General features: G+C 43.4%; 1 protein-coding gene across 2 annotated transcripts in view; it reads right to left on the reverse strand.

Annotated features, from left to right (window-relative positions):
• Nucleotides 1–20439, reverse strand: part of large2 (LARGE xylosyl- and glucuronyltransferase 2) — a 140294-nt gene that overhangs the window by 52606 nt on the left and 67249 nt on the right. The window lies entirely within an intron of this gene.

The raw sequence follows: 20439 nt of genomic DNA on the forward strand, positions 1-20439 counted from the left end.
GTAATTACTTTCATACTACTTCCAAATACTTCTACACCCTCTGGAAACATAACAAACTTCTATCCCAAGTGCTGCAGCTATAGACTAAATATAAACAAAGGATGGAAGGTGGAAGTGAGCTAAAACTACGTTCTTTCTAATGGCCAGCAGGGGGAGACTTCTACAGCTGAAAAGAGAAAGGCAGATTGTGCAGAGATCTCTAAGAAAATGATTTATGACCACAGCAAACATTTTCCTAACGAGTCTCAGTCACTAGATTCTTTATATTTCTCTTTAATTTATTGCCCCATTTAGAATAAAATGGCCGATAACACAAAGTATGCACACAGAACGGCTAGTCTGCGATTAATTAGTCAGATCTCAGATCCAGTCCGTTCACAGTTCTTCAGGCTTCAACATTATAGTCTGCAAAGTTTTCCGCTAACATTCAAACTCAGTTGGCACAGTAGAGACTATTCAGGGTTTTTCACAGGGGACCAAAAACAGATACAGCTGGCACTGTTAATGTAGCTCCATCGCTTAGATAGTCCACACTTCCTCCTTTAAAGATATTTTATTGTTGACAGAAAAGCTTCCACACATCATACCATCTAGCTCTGAATCGAAAATCGAGGATTTTCCACTTTTAATCTTTTCGTTGCATGTGGAAAAGGTTGTTTTTTCTTTTAAGTGGCACTTCTAAAGAACCCGCTCACTTTAATATAAGCTCCAAAGTGGAGAAACACCACAGGGTTTTCGTGCACCGTAGACAGTTTGATGTATTCCACGTTCCATGTCACATACTGAATATATCTGGAACAGTGCGGGGAGAAGTTTCATGTGCGGACCGAATAAAACTCAACGCTGATGGTGCAGTGCCAATGCAATGAGTAAGCAAAAGCAGCACGCCACAATAACATGAGACCAGAGTTGAATTCCAGTATTTAAACAACCTGATGATCAGATTCATTGTTGATCTCTTGGTGCATCTCCTTTGGGCTGCGTTTGGCTCCGTAATGTCGTCTGTGGCTCTGTGCAGGTGTTTTAGCCCTATGTGGTCCTGTTCCATTTATAGTTGCACCTCTTTGTAACCACTGTGTGTTCCCTTCTGGTCATTTATTGTCCCTTTGCAACTGCTTCATCTCTGTTTTTGGCCGTTTTGTCTTTGTGGTCAATTTACATACCGATGGTTTCGCTTTATGGCATTCTGTGATCAGTTAGAGTCTTTCACCAGCAAGAGAGAAAACACGACCTCCTCATGGTCAGTGTGGGATTCCCATTGGTTGTTTATTGTCTATTTGCAGCAGCTTTATTTTACATTTTGGCTGCTTTTTCCTGCCTTTGTGGTCTGCTAAACTGAGCTTTGACTTCAAATAAAATAGTCCCAGAGCTCCCAGATGCTTTGGATCCCAAAGAAATTCATTTTAAATGTAGCAGCACTGTTGTGTTTGTGTGAGCTGGGAATGATTTGCCAGTTTAGCTTCATTTAAAGTTCAATCTTGCCAATGAGTTAAATCAATGGGAATGGTGTTACACTTAAACGGTTTATTTTCACAAATCACAACTTTCCAGGGTGCAGAACACAAACATACATGCTGCCAGTGTTAACCCTCTGTGCAGTCCTGTCCTTCACCTTAACAGGGCCTGAGCTCATTACTCAGTGATGATATGAGAGGACAGCAGCATTACAGCCTTTGAATGAGCCACGTGATGTCTAAGGTACACAGATGATGGACACACCATCGTTCAAAACTAATGTACTGCACGAACACAAGTCAGAATTTCACCAAACTCATGGTCAGCCAAACTGCCCTCATCCAACCTTGGAAGCTCAGCAGGTCAGGTGTGGTTAGTTCTTGGTTGGGAGACTGCCTGGGAATACCAGATTCTGGAAGCTTGTCCCGTCTCTTCTCTTAACCGTCGCCCCTAACTGGTCACTGCAGCTCCCCCGCGCTGAGCCTCGTTCTGCCAGAGGAATTGAAGGAATCTGAATTGAATCCGGAGTTGCATTCTAGGCGTCCCTCTGAAATCAGGATGGATTAAGGTCCTAACGGTTACATTTCAAGACTCACACGTTGCAACTCACCTTCAACATCAGAGAGCTTTTGAATCTTCATGAACTTCAGGAGTGCATCGGATCTAGACCTTCAGAGGCTGTGCTCTAATTCAGCCTGAAGGGCAAAGGTTAGTTGGGTTATACGGTCAGTGTTCGTTACACACTCAGTATCTTAGAAAGTCAGACTTTGCACTGTCAAAACTCATTTTATTATGCATTTTCTTTCATGATTGACAACAGCTTCTAACAGCCAATCCAGATAATTCTCTCACTCATGACAATTTCAACAAGATGTTCACGGTGCTGACTAATAGGAGCACAGAGCGCCCTTCCAAGGCGCAACAAAAACATGCAAACAGTCAGACAGCCTCTGCTGTCCTCTCGGTGTGAGCAAGTCCTTTTTGTTTTGGTTTTTCCCCTTTGATGGGATTCAGCATGATGGATTTAGTATGTCACACCGTGGCTGCCTAAGCCCATCATACCTATTTCAAGACGGCTCAAAATCCATGCCTGGTTAATTTACACAGGAAGATTAGCCACCACAGAAAGAGCCAAGGGTAACTGGAAGGCTGGTAGTTCAGTCTGTGTGCCAAAAAAAACCTCGGGCATTCACTGGAGTGTGAATTATAAACAGAAAGCACTTCAGCATATGTATGGGTCAATGTTGTAGAAGGTGATTTGAGTACTCAAGTAAAGGGTTATCTACCAGCTCTGCTTGGTACAGATGGTTGTTCTGTTTGTGGCATTCCCAACACGTGATGCTAACAGGGAAGTTACAGAGTGCCCTCTGGTGGGAAAACTACACATCAACACTCATGACCTGGAGAAAAGCCCATTAAACTCTGATGTAGTTCAGGAAGCAGTTACTATTAGCCAATAATCAATTGGTTGGGCTTTAGTATTATTATAAAAAACAATTAAAACAAACACCCACTGCACAGTTATTAGTTATAGAGGCCACAGCATTTTAGCATTGCTATTGAGCTAAACACACTAAACACTGTTGGAGCCAGCCTCCAGTGGGCAGTAGAGGAAATACCATTCTTTGTACTAGCTTTTCAGTTACATCATTCATAATTCTAATTCGAAATAATGTTGTATGGTATTTTGTTCAAAACGCTCATCCCACTGGGAAATTGCGTCGTTGAGGCACCAAATTGAATCCACTGTTTGCTAGAAGACTAATGAGAGCAAAGATAAAACATTAACCTACAGACCAGACCTTTCCTGGTGTGTTATTATTTACTGCACATCAGGCTTTTCTGAATGTGTGCTCATTGCACTCTGATGTCATGAGACCTCTGCTGGCTTCAGATAATATGGTGAGTCACATGATGCTGTTTGTGTCCAGGACACGTTAATGCTGCAGTGACAGAAGCTCCCTCCTGTTTTCAGCCTTCAATCATTGATCAGTTTGAGGTCTGCTCAGGACAAACTCAATCGACAAAATCAATGTTTCGTCAGAAGTCTGCTTCCTGTGGTTATTCTGTGATTAACTGTCCTTTAACTCTGAACATCCTGGTCAATATTATTCTTGAACATTTAGCAATTAATTTTTTGTAATTGTTCTCCAATCGTGGTCTTACATTTCCAATGAACTGTACTTTTTTTTCTTACTGGGATAATTATAAACTGGATTATAGAACTCTTTGTTTGTATAGAAACAGGCCACAACACCAAGAAAAGCACAGTGGGGGGGACTGTGGAGAAGGCAAACGAACTTAACAACTTCTTCAACAGGTTTGACCAGCCCACAACCCCCCCACCCTCACCTTCACTACAGAGTCCAATCCCCACTCTCCTACCTCCCTCGCTTCCCCCCCTTCCTGACACCATGACACCCCCCTCCTCCAATCCCTCTCTCAGCAGCAAGACATCTCCCCCCCTCCCCTCTTCCCAAACATCTCCCAGTGTCACAGTGGATCAGGTCAGGAGACAACTGAGGAAGCTTCGCCCCAGAAAGGCAGCAGGCCCAGACAAGGTGTGTCCTAGGATGCTAAAGGCGTGTGCTGCTGAACTTGGGGAGCCGCTACAACGAGTCTTCAACCTCAGTCTGCGACTGGGGAGAGTGCCCGCCCTATGGAAGACATCCTGCATCGTCCCGGTCCCCAAAAAGAACCGGCCCAATGAGCTGAATGACTTCCGACCGGTGGCACTGACGTCACATCTTATGAAGACTCTAGAGCGGCTCTTCCTCAACCTCCTCCGACCACAGGTACAACATGCCCAGGACCCACTACAGTTTGCATACAAGGCGGGTGTCGGAGTGGAGGATGCCATCCTGTACCTCCTACACAGAGCCCACTCACACCTGGATGGGGGAAAAGGCACGATCAGGATCCTGTTTCTTGACTTTTCCAGTGCCTTTAATACCATCCGGCCCTGTATGCTTCAAGAAAAACTGAACAGGATGGAGGTGGACCCCTGCCTGGTGGCTTGGATCTCCGACTACCTCACCGACAGACCACAGTACGTCAGGCTGAAGGACATCACGTCTGACACAGTGGTCAGCAGCACAGGAGCACCACAGGGAACTGTGCTGTCCCCTCTTCTCTTCACCCTGTACACCTCTGACTTCTGCTACAACTCTGAATTATGCCACATTCAGAAGTTTGCAGACGACACAGCCATCATGGGGTGTATCTGGGATGATCAGGAAGAGGAGTACAGAAGTCTGGTGAGGAACTTTGTCGCATGGAGTCACACAAACCACCTGCAACTCAACACCTCAAAGACTAAGGAACTGGTTGTGGACTTCGGGAGGTCCAGAGAAGGTCCACTGCCAGTTCAGATAGAGGGGGAGGAGGTGGAGGTGGTCAACAAGTACAAGTACCTCGGGCTGTGGGTGGACAATAAACTGGACTGGTCATGCAACACAGAGCACCTGTATAAAAAAGCCCAAAGCCGACTGTACTTCCTCAGGAGGCTGAGGTCTTTTAACATCTGCAGGAAGCTCCTGAGGATGTTTTACCAGTCGGTGGTTGCTGGAGTACTTTTCTATGCTGTGGTGTGCTGGGGGAGCAGCACAGCAAAGAAGGACTCATCCAGGCTGGAGAAACTGATCAGGAGGGCTGGCTCTGTGGTCAGCATGAAGCTGGACACTCTGGTGACAGTGGCAGAGAAAAGGACATTAAAGAAACTGATGGACATTATGGACAATGCTGGGCATCCTCTGCACACGGCCATAAACAATCAGAAGAGTCTGTTCAGTGACAGGTTGCTTCTCCCAAAGACAAGAACTAACAGACTTAAAAACTCCTTTGTCCCACACGCCATCAAACTGTTTAACTCCTCTCTGGAGGGGAGAGGGAGGGGAAACAGGAGGACAAAGGAGGGGGGAACAACTAAGCTGTAGTGCCTCTTCACCTCACTGTACAATACCTTTTGTGCAATACTTTTGTAAATAGTCAACGGTGCAATAGACTCAATACTTGAAATGTGCAATTCACTTGTATTTTTATTTTTATTCCTATTTATTCTATTTATCCCCTTCGTATATTTTATTTATATTGTCTCTGTATTTATATATATGTGTGTGTGTATAACTCTGTAACTTCTGTCGGTGCTGTGCTTTTTTGGAAATCGAATTTCCCAGAGGAACCCACCCGAGGGATTAATAAAGTTCTATCTAATCTAATCTAATCTAATCTAATCTAATCTAGAAGGCTGAATTCTTTTAAGTCTTGTATGAAGAATTTGTATCAATTATTAGTGTGATTATGCAAATAATTCTTTGCACTGTAGGTGCAAAGAATTATTTGCATAATGATCGAATGTATCATTTTCCAAATACAATTTTCACATCTTCAAATTGAAGGTTGAATGAAATGTGAATAAAAAGTGCAAAAAACCACAAATATTTTACTTTTATTTATTAACGTATTACAGAAAAAAACTGAGCCAGAGTTGTCAGGACCTGTGGGTCCTACACAGCACATGCTTTTCTTTTTAGAAACTGCTGTTTACATGCAAACAGAGAAAGCTGCTTTCTTCTATATCTGATAAACTGCAGTTACTGATTACTGCTTCTGTGCCTCACTGATCTTTCCAAAGCCGAAGTAGTAGTTCTGAAATGTTAATGTGATCTTCCTGTAAGCATTAACCTTGAATTAATGTGACTGCTCATTTGACTTATACTGGATGTGACTTACAGTGAACTTTGCACACATATTTTTATCTGGCTAACCTAAACTAGTTTGCTTATTTCTAGATCAGTTGTATTCTTTGACTTTACTAGCTGTGCAAGCTCCACAGTTTAAAATATTGCTTACTTATCGTACAATAGGCCTTTGTGCAGTCCCTCAATTCATCTCCTACCTGAAATAACCTATTTTAGCTCCTCTCTCTTTAAGGCCACCCTTAGGGCTACGGTTAGGTTAGAGCTTGGTCACAAACAGTTCAAGAAATTTGAAGATGCTCCCTTTTAAATCAAATCTTTTCACTCACATTTTGGCCCAACTTGGTCTTTTGTTTCATCTTCCACATCTTCAGTGAACCACTCTGTGGTAGCGTTAGGCTCCATCCTCGATGGGCGGGACCAGAGATCACAGAAATTTAATATTCAGCAATTTCATGCAACTACAGACAAAATAACTGCTGGTGACACCAGGCCCAGTTTCCAGGTGAGGTAATTAAGCAGCTATCAGAGAAATACATGATACCGACACATGGTTGACACATGACCTTGTTGTAAATATATACAAGAGGGTTACCCAGGCAACAAGAGCCTGGAATATCTGCAAGCGACCAGCTGTGACCGATTCCAGTGTGGACACAGCTTTAGGGTTAGGATGCATCTTACATACATAATAAAGTTTAGTTGTGTGAAACTGATTTTTCAAACCAAGAGTCTTACATGCATTTACATTCAGTTATATCGGGTACCTGAAAATGGCACACTGTATTAAGCATCAGCACCCAGAAACATTAAATTGTGCCAACTTTCTTCTGATTGGCTGAGCCTTGTAGACACATGATTTAGTGAGTCCACTTGGGTTCCACTGTAAGGTTGGGCGATATGTAAAAATCGTCAGTCCAATAACCGATGACAGGCGATATATTCACGCATGAGCAGACTTTTTGATTGGCGGAGCAATGTAATCATGCACATGCGCGTTTACAACACAGAAGAAGTCCAAACATGGACGAATTAATTGCCAAATTGCACCCTGGAGGAGAGGGCGCAGATAGAAGTGGACTGTTAGCTCAGCGAGGAGGTCGTAGACGGAGACAATCCATAGGTTTGATGGAAAATGCATGAAAAACGTTTCCCATTGATGTCACACATGGCATGGAAACATCTGTGTATACCGGCCACGAGCACGCCTTCAGAACGGCTAATATCGTTAACCACCTGTGCATGCTGCTAAAACCTGATAAATTTAAATTTATACGTTTTGTTTGGAGGAAATATTTGACCTTTTCTTGTTTGTTTCAGTATTAATGTATCTACTTTTTGGATTATTCATTTATTTATTTATTGCATTGTGATGCGCCAAATCGCACAAAAGACTTTATGTCTGAGATTTTTTTCTTATGTTCGCTGGAAGAGACATTTCTGTTAGCTTCAACGAACATTATTAGCAAACTTGCTCATGGGCAAATAAATAAATCACCTTTGTAAAAATGATCGACGATAGCCTCCGCCTCGTCAATAGTCGATATATTCGTCCAATCGGCCAACCTTATTCTACTGACGGAAAGCTTGCCATTGGACAGTGAGCGAGACAGTCTGCCATTTGTGGCTATGACTGCGCAGATGTTACAACCACACACGCTCCCAGGCAGTGGATCTCCAGCTGTCCATGTCCAGCCTACAGAGTATAATCCAGGTCTGAGGTTTCTGCTCTGATATTGTGCAGATCCAAGATCTCAAGATCTCCCTCTTTGGCCCTGCTGAAGATAAGCATCCACCGCTGTGACAGTATATATATCATAGCAGAAAATAAAGACTAGCACAATAGGTTCACTTTCACCATAGAAGACAAAGCTCTGAAAGCAGTCACATGAGCTGTGAAGATTTAATCTAATCTTTTTCTCTACCAGGCCCAATATAATAAAAACGCTCAAGGTTAACGCATTATTACTCTGTTTGAAAGCTGCATCATGTGTTACCTCATCAGTGAAGAGTACAATCTTCCTTTGCACTTATTTTCACTCACATTAGCACAAATTATGTAACAGCAGTCCAATGCCGAAAAACCATGAAATGTAATTTCACCCCGCCCCCCTTCGGCCGCTGATCTACGGGAGTCCTGTCGCGTCCCGATGAATCACAAAGTGCTGAGAGGCATTCCTTTCAGGAAACGTCAGGATGTGATTTTGAGATTGCAGCAATTCCTCAGTTCAAATGAGAAAAGAAGAGCGAGAAAGGGAGGGGAAGAGACTATTTAGAGAGGAGAAGTGGAGGTAAATGATTAAGTATAGTTGTGAGTTCATTTTCCCAGCAGAGCCCGGGCTCCATTTCTTTCCATCAGCCAACAGAGATTTATCTCTCTGACAGCAAGGGGAGTGTGTGTGTGTGTGTGTGTGTGTGTGTGTGTGTGTGTGTGTGTGTGGACAGTGAAAGTAGGCGCTGTGAAGAGAACGAGTGGCTCACATCCATTAATAACAACTTTTCACTGTAAGAATCAAATGTTGTCGCTCTCAATCTTCGTTTGTCACTTTTACCCTCCTTCAATCTTCTCCCTTCATTTCTCCAGCAGTCACAACAAATGTAGTAGATGGCTTCATGGGAGGGCGTCATCATTTACTCTCAATGAAGAAGAGGACAGCAAGGCACAATGGAGAGGCGGGCAGGAGTGGCGTTCACAAAGGGACCAGTTTTCTTTTCAAACTGACTCGCGTGTCTTTTACTTTTCAAAGAATCAACGTGGAGCTGGTTAGGTAACCAAAGAGAAGTTCATCTGATCATTAATATTTGCCTTTTTCAGGATCACATATTTTGCCCTCAAACAGATGTTTACGTGCTTTAACTATAGTTTTCCTGTCACAAGCTTCCAAACAGGCAAAACTGTAAGAAGCATTGGGCTAAAACCTAAACCTCGATGGGTTTGCAATAACCTTGTGGATATTTGAGATTAATGAAGTTATTCACACAAGGTCACCATAATGGTTGGTCACGCTACAGTCTCACAATTTCTTTTTTTGTCTTTCAGCAGCAAAATAACTTCAGTGCTAACTGTAATGTTAGCAAGCTGCATGGGTAAGGTGGAAGCAATGCAACGTCTTAGCAGGACAGTGCTCTCAAAACTGTAAGCAGTCCACTGGGGCCTCAGCTCCTCATATCCTATCCATTAAAGTTATATAAAAATTTAACAGTGCAAATGCAAATTCCTTGCTGACAGTTTAACCAAAAGGCATTTCCAGTGGAAACTGGCCGACATATCCTCAGCATAACCATGTATAATATCCACAAAACTTAAAAAGAGGTTATACACACACAATACGGTAATATTATGTTGAAGCGCAGTACGTATCACTCCGCGAGGCTCCTGCCTACGATAGCCGTAATGCTCCGACAATCCATCAAGCAGTGCGGCTTCATAGCTTAGCAAAGTCGCACTAAAACATTTGACAGATTTTCGAGCGCCGTGTACATAAAATCGTTTCGAGGTCAGTAAACACAACCAGAGTTCATACATAAGGCACACAGGATTATAAGGGGCTCTGTCGATTTTCAGAAAAATTGAAGGATTGATTTTAAGTGTGCCGTATTTTCCAAAAAACATGGTAATAACGACAGCCCGCTAGCATGCTCTACCAGAAATAGTGCTTTGTTGTGTATCTGGCGGACGAAAGCCAAACCAGTTCCACACCACTGAAGCTGCAGCATTTTACAAACCAGTTCTGGTTCATCCGTTTCATTCAACGATCCACTTTCCTCCTTCTCATTCTCCGACATGCTTTTTCCGCCATGTGCGTATGAAAACAAAGGCACTGCGCATGCGCGTTTTACCCATATTCTATCGCGATATTTCATTTTCTTATCGTTGCCCAACATTATACCGGTATTACCGTGAACGGTATGATATGGCCCAGCCCTAGCTCCTGTCAGTACATAAAAATGGCCAACACAAACTAGACAATGGAGTGGCATTAGGTGTTGGTGACATGGTTACCAGAAGAAAACGCCGACCCTACCAAAAGACCTTTAAGGAAAATAGGAGATATGATTTGAATTTGTGTTAGCAAATTTGCAACCTTTATGCTCCATAACACACTGTACCGATAAAAGCATCCAGTTAAAGAACATAAAAAACATGTGATTACAGATCAGTGCAGGTAATGTCTAGACTCTGCTGGATGGCACAGATCCAAGTGTAGTAGAAGCTGTGTCACTGCAGGAATAGCATCTGTCCAGGCATTTAGACTACCAACACTCTGGCTTTATTGAAAAAAAAAAAAAACAGAACCCACAGGGTTCCACAGTCCAAGTAATGTCAAGCACCATCTGTGATCCAAATGCAAACAATGGGAGTGTTCCTCTACCAGAAACAGATGATTTATAAACCTTATAATGCACTGGGCAATAAAAAAAATCCAAGTTTATTCATAAAATCAAAGCAACCTATAACCTCATATATATACACACACACATGAGGTCAGTCCCTAATTTGAAGCCTTGGTTGACCTTTGCACCCTGTCCAATACCCCTGCGGCAGAACAATGGAATGTGTCCTGGGAACCCAAACACAAAAGACCCCACCATAGCCCAGATGACCCCATCAGCACACCACATCACTTCTAATGTCTGCTCTGATGTCTGTTATCTGTCCAATCAAAGCCAAGTTTTAATGGACAGAGGTCGGGGGGACTGACCTGTGGTCACATTATTTCACCCCTGTTCACCTCTGTCTGTCCACCTTCAGCACACCATATCACCAGTCTTTGGACAGCTCGTGCGTGCATGTGTGAGTGTGTGTGTGTCTCAGCTCTCATCTGTGGTTGCAGCAGAGCACATCAATCGTTCATCGGTCAGCTTTGGTGTCACATTTCTGCCCACAGCAGGTGCACACACTGACCTGACAGTCGTGCACATTGTCACAGTAACAATGATCATAATGTATGACATGCTTGTGATGCCACATGCAGTGAGAAAGCAGCCAATTGTGTCGTTACAATGACAAAAAAATGTGCTTTCTTTCTTTCTTTTCCTTTACTTTGGATTTTAACTGTGATTCCATACAGTTTCTGTTTCATTGACCACATTATCTCCTCATTCATTTAGGAATCCTTAGTGGTAGCAATTGGGAGACTTGCTTCTAAAATGACTGTAATGATACAGAATATGGTGCGGCCACATTCTTCCTGACCGCTTGGCTCCGACTATGCACCTTTTTAGTTTATTGCTTATTTTCTGCTCTGGTTTACAGTCCAAAATCCTCTAGTTTTATAGTCTACGACAGCAGATCACTTGTAAACATCGGTGACAAGGTTGCACATTTAATCTTGGACACTTTTAAACTTGACCCATCCTGGCTGCCAGAGATACTACACACAGCGCGGACAACAACAAAGGATGGGCCGCTCATCCAAGGCGTAGAACAAAGAAGCGCCGGGGGAAACGCGGAACAGACTGAGACATCGCACACCACTGCCCAGCATCCTACTGGCCAACATACTAGTAGGATGCTAGGAGAACAAGCTTGATGACCTAAGAGCAAGAGTCACCTTCCAACGTGACATGAGGGACTGCAACATTCTGTGCTTCACGGAGACATGGCTGACCCCCAAACATGCCGGACCAGGCCGTAACTCCGTCGTATTCATTCTGTGTGCTCCACGCGGACAGAACAGCAGAGTCGAACAAAACCAAAGGTGGAGGAGTGTTTCAGGGTAAACAGAAAGTGGTGTGATGCCAGGACCATTTCTACTCTTTCCAGTGGCTGCTTGCCACATCTGGAATTCCTGAGCATTAAGTGCCACCCTTTCTATCTGCCCCGTGAGTTCATCTTGGTCATCGCCATGGTCTACATCCCACCCCAAGCGGACACAGGTATGGCTTTGTCCGAACTACATGATGTGCTGAGTTCATTTCAAAACAAGGACCCGAGCGCAGCCCTCATTGTAGCAGGAGACTTTAATAAAGTGAACCTCGGACAAGTCATGCCAAACTTCTACCAGCGTGTCTCGTGTTTGACGAGGGGGGATCGAATTTTGGACCACTGCTACACACCATACAAGCAGGGCTACAAAGCTGTCTCACACCCGGCTTTTGGGAAGTCTGACCACAACGCCATCTTCCTCACTCCCCAGTATAAACAAAACATACAGAGGGAAGAAGTAACCACGAGGGAGGCGAAACGTTGGTCTGCCCAATCAGAAGCTACGCTACAGGATGCACTCAACGACGTAGACTGGGACATGTTCAGAGCATGCGCAGTTGACAGCAATGAGTTTATGGACGTAGCAGTAATCTTCGTTAATATGCTAGTGGAGGAGATTATCCCCACTGCGAGAGTCGCCACATTCCCGAACCAGAAACCGTAGGTGGACAAATTGTGCTGCAGTGAACACCAGGACCGCCACCTACAATGCGGGTCTCCCCACTGGCGATATGAGTGCCTACAAAGCGGTCTCATACGGCGTGTGGCGCGCGGTGAGAGATGCCAAATGCCGGTACGGGGAGCGCATGGAGTCTCGCTTCCACCAGGGTGACACACGGAGTATATGGTACGGACCACGCACCATTACGGACTACAAAGCCAGGGACACTGCGCCGATCAACGCAGACTCTGCATTCAACAATGAGCCAGGCGGCTAATGCTAACTACCGCCTGACTACCGAAGACAGTGACGTCATCAGCGAGAGACCGGTGATCAGCATCGCGGAGCATGACGTCCGAGTGGCATTGAGTAGAGTGACCACAAGGAAAGCGGCGGGGTCAGACGGCATCACCGGCCGTCTGCTGCGCTGCTGGGCTGACCAGCTAGCAGGTGTGTTCACTTCCATCTTCAAAGAGTCCCTGGCCAAGCCTGTGGTCCTAGGACTGTGCGATATGACCAAAATCTCATGTCCTGATATAAGAATTCTATCATCCCGGTAACGATATAAATCACAAAAATTTAACATTTTCTGTAAATTCTGTGAATCTCGGGCAGCTTGACTTGCGGGAAGTGTTTCCAGCTGTGCGTCATGTATCTGGAGTCCAGTGTTTTAACCGATGCATGAAACGATACATTTTTAGACACAAGTTGTAACGGCCGCCATTTTCTTTGTATTTATTACACGGCGTGCTGCGGGGAAAAGCCTGTTCTAACATTTGAGTCTAAGGTTTATTTTTTAGCACCTGGCGGCTCTTTTTTACTTCTCATCCGTAAATAATCTGCTCTTTCACGTGACTCAGTTTAAGTCTCAACAGGATCTTGAGCTTTATTGTGAAAGATTTATGTGGAACATAAACAAGCGGACACGCGATGCTGTTACCGTCATTGTTGCTAACCACAACGCATAAAAACAGGCGCTTGTCTGTCCGTAGTGTGGTTATATTAAATATAAGAGAAAGAGAGAAGTTTAAGAAATTAACATAGCCACTACAGTGACCATCAAAACCATGAAAAAATATTACCGTAAACAGTTTATTTTGCGACACCACGAAACAAACGATAGCGTAAAATGAAACGATAGACGTTTTTATATCGTCATCCGATATATATCGTTATATCGAACAGCCCTATGTGGTCCCCACATGCTTCAAAGGATCCGCCATCACATCCCGGTGCCCAAGAACAGCAAACCCTCATCCCTGAACGATTACCGGCCAGTTGCACTGACCTCGGTAGTAATGAAGGTGTTCGAGAGGCTGCTGAAGAACATCATCTCCTCCTCCATCCCAGACGGTAAATGGTAAATGGCCTGCATTTGTATAGCGCTTTCCTCAGTCCCTAAGGACCCCAAAGCGCTTTACACTACATTCAGTCATTCACCCATTCACGCACACATTCACACACTGGCAATGGTAAGCTACATTGCCATTGCACGTAACGATCTGGCACCTAATGATGTGGCAAACATAGTGTTATAATCAATCAGTAAACTCGTACCTTAAAGCAACAGGATTATAGACCTATTTTAATTGCTTTAAAAAGCAGGAGCAGGTTACGTTCATTAGTCTTATAATCTGTAAAGTTTCTTTTTTTTGGATAAGACACTTTTGATCTCTGACTTTAGCCTTTGAGGCAGTGAATCCTTCCAGGCATCATTAACAACTTCTGAAAAAGGGACCAAAGAGAGAACGGTCGAAAGGACAACCTCAAGGAACGTCCCAGGTCGTTCCCTAAGCAGCAATCTTCAAAGCCAGTGCAACAAGGCACTTTTTAAACTTTGTCAACAACTGCACCAATAAAAAGGAAGGAAAATATCCGAGTTCTGGGGTAAAGAGTACGCTAAAGGAGAAAGTGAGACTGATTTAATGGTGATCTGGTGAGGGCTGGAGGAAGTGCTCGAATCATGGCTTTAAAGTATCTTTATCTATCAGCAGATAAGGCCATAAATTTACCATAAATTACATCTTTTGGATTTTTAATATTAACGTTATGGAGGTGCCACTTACATGCTCTGGGTGAAGAGCTGCAGTTTATAAAGGTACCACATGTCATTTGGTTTATCAAGTGGAAAATTATTGTTGGTTCGTTTTAAATTGGAATGGAAACGCCTCCAGATGCCGCCTACGCCCCTCAATGAAATATCCTGAACACACACGCAGGTGGAGACAGCACCCCCTCGCTAACTCATTCAACCGCTTTATGCGTTGTGACGGAGCTGACGGCGCACTGGCACATCCTCTCGTTTCGCACAGACTTCAGAGGCAGTTTATTCCCAAAGTCTAAATAACCCGAGGGGTAAAGCAGAGGGAGGAGGACGGCACAGTAATCAGGATGAGAGTAAAAATAAAAAAATAAGAATTCAGCGAGTCGTTCTCCTTCTGTTTCCTCTCACTGCAACCAGCCTGAGAAATTAAACCTACACATGGAACACAAAACACAGAGGGCTTCATGTTGACATGATGGTAATTATGTTTCTAAGAGGGGGGAAAAACAGAAGAAGGGAAAAAAGGCTAATCGAAAGCATAGCCATTTTGCAAGTGTGGACGGGGATTTGGGCAAGTGGCTGCGAAGATGCCCGAGCTGATACCGGGAGAAAAGCTCAATCAGCTGGCCAAAAAGTCGTGAACGCCTCCTTTTCATTTCAATTCATTTCTGTTTTAGTTTACCTCTTATGAGTAAGTACATGGAAATAAATGGTTGGAAGAAAAAACCTCCAATAGACAATCAGGGAAGAGCAGAAAGCAGACAGGACAAAACACGCACAGGAGAGAGTCCCAGTGTTGCCAACTCGTCAGTCAGGAAAATCGCTATTGGTTGTCCTAAAAGTCGCAAGAAGTCGCAAAATGACGACATCGCCTAATTTCCATAATTGGTCATGCTTACATTATTGTAACCTACGTTGTAGGAGAAAGAAATAATACAATGAGAGAGACAGAGTAAAAAACATGCTAAAAGCACTTAGAATATATTTAGAACTACACATTAAATTTCTTTTTGCAATTATCATTTTTTTAACATCTCAATTCCAACCCTGCTCCTCTATCTGGACTTGGGACCAGGAAAAGTGAAACAGGCACTCTGGCGGAGTTACACACACACACACACATGGACGTGTAGGGGTGAACATCTCCAGCTCTGTTTTTTAAAGAAAAATCTGACAATAGAAACATGTCAGTTATCTGACCAAGTGAAAAATAACTGTATGGTTTACACATGACACGTGATTCCCTAACTGCTAATTAAATTCAAATTTTCAGAGACTTAAACTTAATTCTGTTAAATGAGCACTATATTAACTATAGTTAGAGGTCAGGGAGCAGGACTGATGTTGTTTGTTAGCTAGCTCCCACATTAGCAGCTCTTTTATTAGCCATAGCCGCTACCTGAGAGATGACCAATATGGGTAATTGCAGATTAACATTCATGACAACTGTTCAATACTTTAATGTTGTTGAAACAGGAGCTAAAATGCTCTACAGGGAGTGCAGAATTATTAGGCAAATGAGTATTTTGTCCACATCATCCTCTTCATGCATGTTGTCTTACTCCAAGCTGTATAGGCTCGAAAGCCTACTACCAATTAAGCATATTAGGTGATGTGCATCTCTGTAATGAGAAGGGGTGTGGTCTAATGACATCAACACCCTATATCAGGTGTGCATAATTATTAGGCAACGTCCTTTCCTTTGGTAAAATGGGTCAAAAGAAGGACTTGACAGGCTCAGAAAAGTCAAAAATAGTGAGATATCTTGCAGAGGGATGCAGCAGTCTCAAAATTGCAAAGCTTCTGAAGCGTGATCATCGAACAATCAAGCGTTTCATTCAAAATAGTCAACAGGGTCGCAAGAAGCATGTAGAAAAACCAAGGCGCAAAATAACTGCCCATGAACTGAGAAAAGTCAAGCGTGCAGCTGCCAAGATGCCACTTGCCACCAGTTTGGCCATATTTCAGAGCTGCAACATCACTGGAGTGCCCAAAAGCACAAGGTGTGCAATACTCAGAGACATGGCCAAGGTAAGAAAGGCTGAAAGACGACCACCACTGAACAAGACACACAAGCTGAAACATCAAGACTGGGCTTTCTAAGGTTTTATGGACTGATGAAATGAGAGTGAGTCTTGATGGGCCAGATGGATGGGCCCGTGGCTGGATTGGTAAAGGGCAGAGAGCTCCAGTCCGACTCAGACGCCAGCAAGGTGGAGTACTGGTTTGGGCTGGTATCATCAAAGATGAGCTTGTGGGGCCTTTTCGGGTTGAGGATGGAGTCAAGCTCAACTCCCAGTCCTACTGCCAGTTTCTGGAAGACACCTTCTTCAAGCAGTGGTACAGGAAGAAGTCTGCATCCTTCAAGAAAAACATGATTTCCATGCAGGACAATGCTCCATCACACGCGTCCAAGTACTCCACAGCGTGGCTGGCAAGAAAGGGTATAAAAGAAGAAAAACTAATGACATGGCCTCCTTGTTCACCTGATCTGAACCCCATTGAGAACCTGTGGTCCATCATCAAATGTGAGATTTACAAGGAGGGAAAACAGTACACCTCTCTGAACAGTGTCTGGGAGGCTGTGGTTGCTGCTGCACGCAATGTTGATGGTGAACAGATCAAAACACTGACAGAATCCATGGATGGCAGGCTTTTGAGTGTCCTTGCAAAGAAAGGTGGCTATATTGGTCGCTGATTTGTTTTTGTTTTGTTTTTGAATGTCAGAAATGTATATTTGTGAATGTGGAGATGTTATATTGGTGTCACTGGTAAAAATATATAATTGAAATGGGTATATATTTGTTTTTTGTTAAGTTGCCTAATAATTATGCACAGTAATAGTCACCTGCACACACAGATATCCCCCTAAAATAGCTAAAACTAAAAACAAACTAAAAACTACTTCCAAAAACATTCAGCTTTGATATTAATGAGTTTTTTGGGTTCATTGAGAACATGGTTGTTGTTCAATAATAAAATTATTCCTCAAAAATACAACTTGCCTAATAATTCTGCACTCCCTGTATTGTACTATGAGGTCTTTTAGATATGATAACAGTGCATCAGTGCTCAGGTCTAACTTGGTGATGTAAATCTGCCTAACCAGACAGTTAGCCAACACACACACAGTTATCATTCACGATAGCCAACAGGCTACTGCAGCTGCTGCCTGTTTCATTAACAGGCGAGAGAGATTTGAGATATTTACCACCTGAAAGGTAATCTGGTGTCAGACACCAGGTGGTTGTCCTGTGGTGCAGTCTAGCATTATTAAGTCAGGGCACTGAAGACTGCTCAAGTAACTGATTAGTGGTGCTAATGATTTTTTCTTAACATTTAGAGTTACAGCTTCTAAACTGGTGTCCAGCAGTTTCATTTAAGAACTTTTAATAGCATTTTAATATTTAATTATTGCTATCTAATTAATGTGAAAAAAAAACCCCACTGAAACACACCACATTTAACTACTCTGTCCAATCGGGACTGTCAGGCTACGAGCATGAGGTATGGTTGTATAGTTTCAGACCACTGGGATAGCCAACATCTTATTATTTTGCTGCTGCCATTAACAGTTTGGTGGGAAATAGGATTATGACACTTTTGTGTAACTGATGATCTCTCTTTTGTCTTTGTTGTGGGAGGAGCCTTAGCGAGTCCTGATGTCATACTCAGCTTGGGCTGTGTTGTCTTTGGCGAGACGTGGCTGGCAGAGGAAGGTATTCTTGTGCCTGAAAATTGGTTTTTTTTTTTCAAGTGGACAAGAGCATTGCTTTAATGCAACTGTGGCTCATGGAAGGCATCCAGATTGCAGTTTAATAATACAAAGTACTCAGCCTTGTTGAAGTTGCTGGCTGCAGTGCTGGAGGGTGCCCTACCTGGCAGCTCCATTGTCCTACTGGGATATTTCAATGCTCATGTGTGAAACGACAGTGAGGGCTGGAGGTGAGTCATCTAGAGCAGGGGTGTCGAGCTCCAGGCCTCGAGGGCCGGTGTCCTGCAGGTTTTAGATGTGTCCTTGATCTAACACAACTGATTTAAATGGCTAAATGACCTCCTCAACAGGTCTGGAATGACCTAATCATTTCAGGTGTGTTGACCCAGGGTGAGATCTAAAATCTGCAGGACATCGGCCCTCGAGGCCTGGAGTTCCCCACCCCTGTTCTAGAGGAACGGCTTGCCTGATCTGAACCTGAGCAGTGTTGTATCATTGGACTTCTCTGCAAGTCAAAGTTTGTCCTTGATTAACACCATGTCTGAACACAAATGCATTCTTTAGCGCACAGCAGAGTGGCATCAGGACACTCAGTTGCAGGTCAATGATTGATTCTGTATTAGACCTGTGGCTGTGTGTTCTGGACATTTAGGTGAAGAGAGGAGCTGAGCTCCTGATGACCAGCTGGTGAGCAGTTGGGCGGGGACACCCAAAACATACAGAGAAGGTAGAAAAATCTGGCAGAGGCTGGGATCCATAGGATTGTTAATCCCAACTTCAACAGTATTCTGAGGAAAGCTGGTGACATCAGCCTCTGGACATGGACCCTGTTTCCAAACCTCAAGGTAGCTGTCATGGTGGTAATCCCTGAATGGGTTGGTGGACACTGGAAGTTGAGGGAGCCATCAAGCACTAGAAGGACTCCTGGTTGGGCTTAATTAGCCTGTGGGACACTGGATGCAACTGACCTGTGCTAAGAGGCCACGCAGAGTGTTGCTCTGGCAGATGTTGAAGCAAAACCTCAGCTGTGGAGTTTTTGAATGCAAAGTACTTGTACAACTTACTTTGCTTTTCTTTCCAAACAGGACAGAGCTATTACAGCAGTTGCACTAGTTGAAATCTTCCATTTGTAGTTTTTTCTATGCTGGTGACTGTTTCTTTTGTAAAGCTAGACTCGAACCCTTGTAGGCAGATGCTGCCTCTGTTACTTTTTGGAGGAAATGCAGCTTTAAATGCAAGTTTTAAATGTAAAGATTCAAGATGTCTACAGTTTGTGTTATCCACAGACCTAACAGCATTTAACCCAAAACTGCTCCAAGCCAAAATTGTAATTTATTTTAATTTTAATTCAAATCTGATTCATCACCAAGTCCAAACGGCCCCTGATTCAAAAGCTGCCGTTTTTAATTAAACACACTAGTCGGCCACCTGTAAAACTGCAAACATCTGAGTAACATCTACAAAGACATTACTTGTTATAAGTCTGGCACATTAAAATTTTACATAAATGACTAAAAATATGCAGACATCAATTCAAAAGCAACAGCCGAAGAAAAACAAAGTGCTGTGATGCTTCCATTTAGCAAGTCCGATGCTACAGAAAATCATATAACAGTGCAGCATCGATCGTATGGGAAGCTTCCTCAGAGAGCTGCTCCTCTGAGCTAAATTTGTACCCAAACTGCTTCAAGCACACATAAATAATTTCCACTGCAGCTCTATTAAGAGGAAGAAGAAGAAAAATAACACCATGTGACAGCCACAGGGGATAAATACCTTGGATGCTAATTTACACAACATAATTATGCAATGACCTTTGTGATGTGGGACAACATGTTCTAGAGGTGTTTGCTGGGTAAAGCACTGCTGCTGAACATTTTAGATTTCCTGTCATGTCACACAAACAAGACAACAGAAAAAAAATATCACAAAACCAGTCACGTAAACGCACATGCACAGGAATCAACAAAGAGCCAAAACAATACATTCACCAGTTCCAAGCAGCTCATCTCTGGATTACATCCAAGAATTTGTGAATCTGGTCTCTGAAGATTTCTCTGCATCTCATCAGATATAAACTGAATCCTATTATGTCCCCACACAGCTGATTTTACACCAACTCTTCAGTCGTTTTCTTCAGAGACTCTATGCAGGTCC

The sequence above is a fragment of the Mchenga conophoros genome, linkage group LG1 (genome assembly GCF_057382185.1).
Source record: "Mchenga conophoros isolate Kocher_MC1m ecotype Shallow Benthic linkage group LG1, M_conophoros_male_GT1.1, whole genome shotgun sequence".
Taxonomy (NCBI): Eukaryota; Metazoa; Chordata; class Actinopteri; order Cichliformes; family Cichlidae; genus Mchenga; species Mchenga conophoros.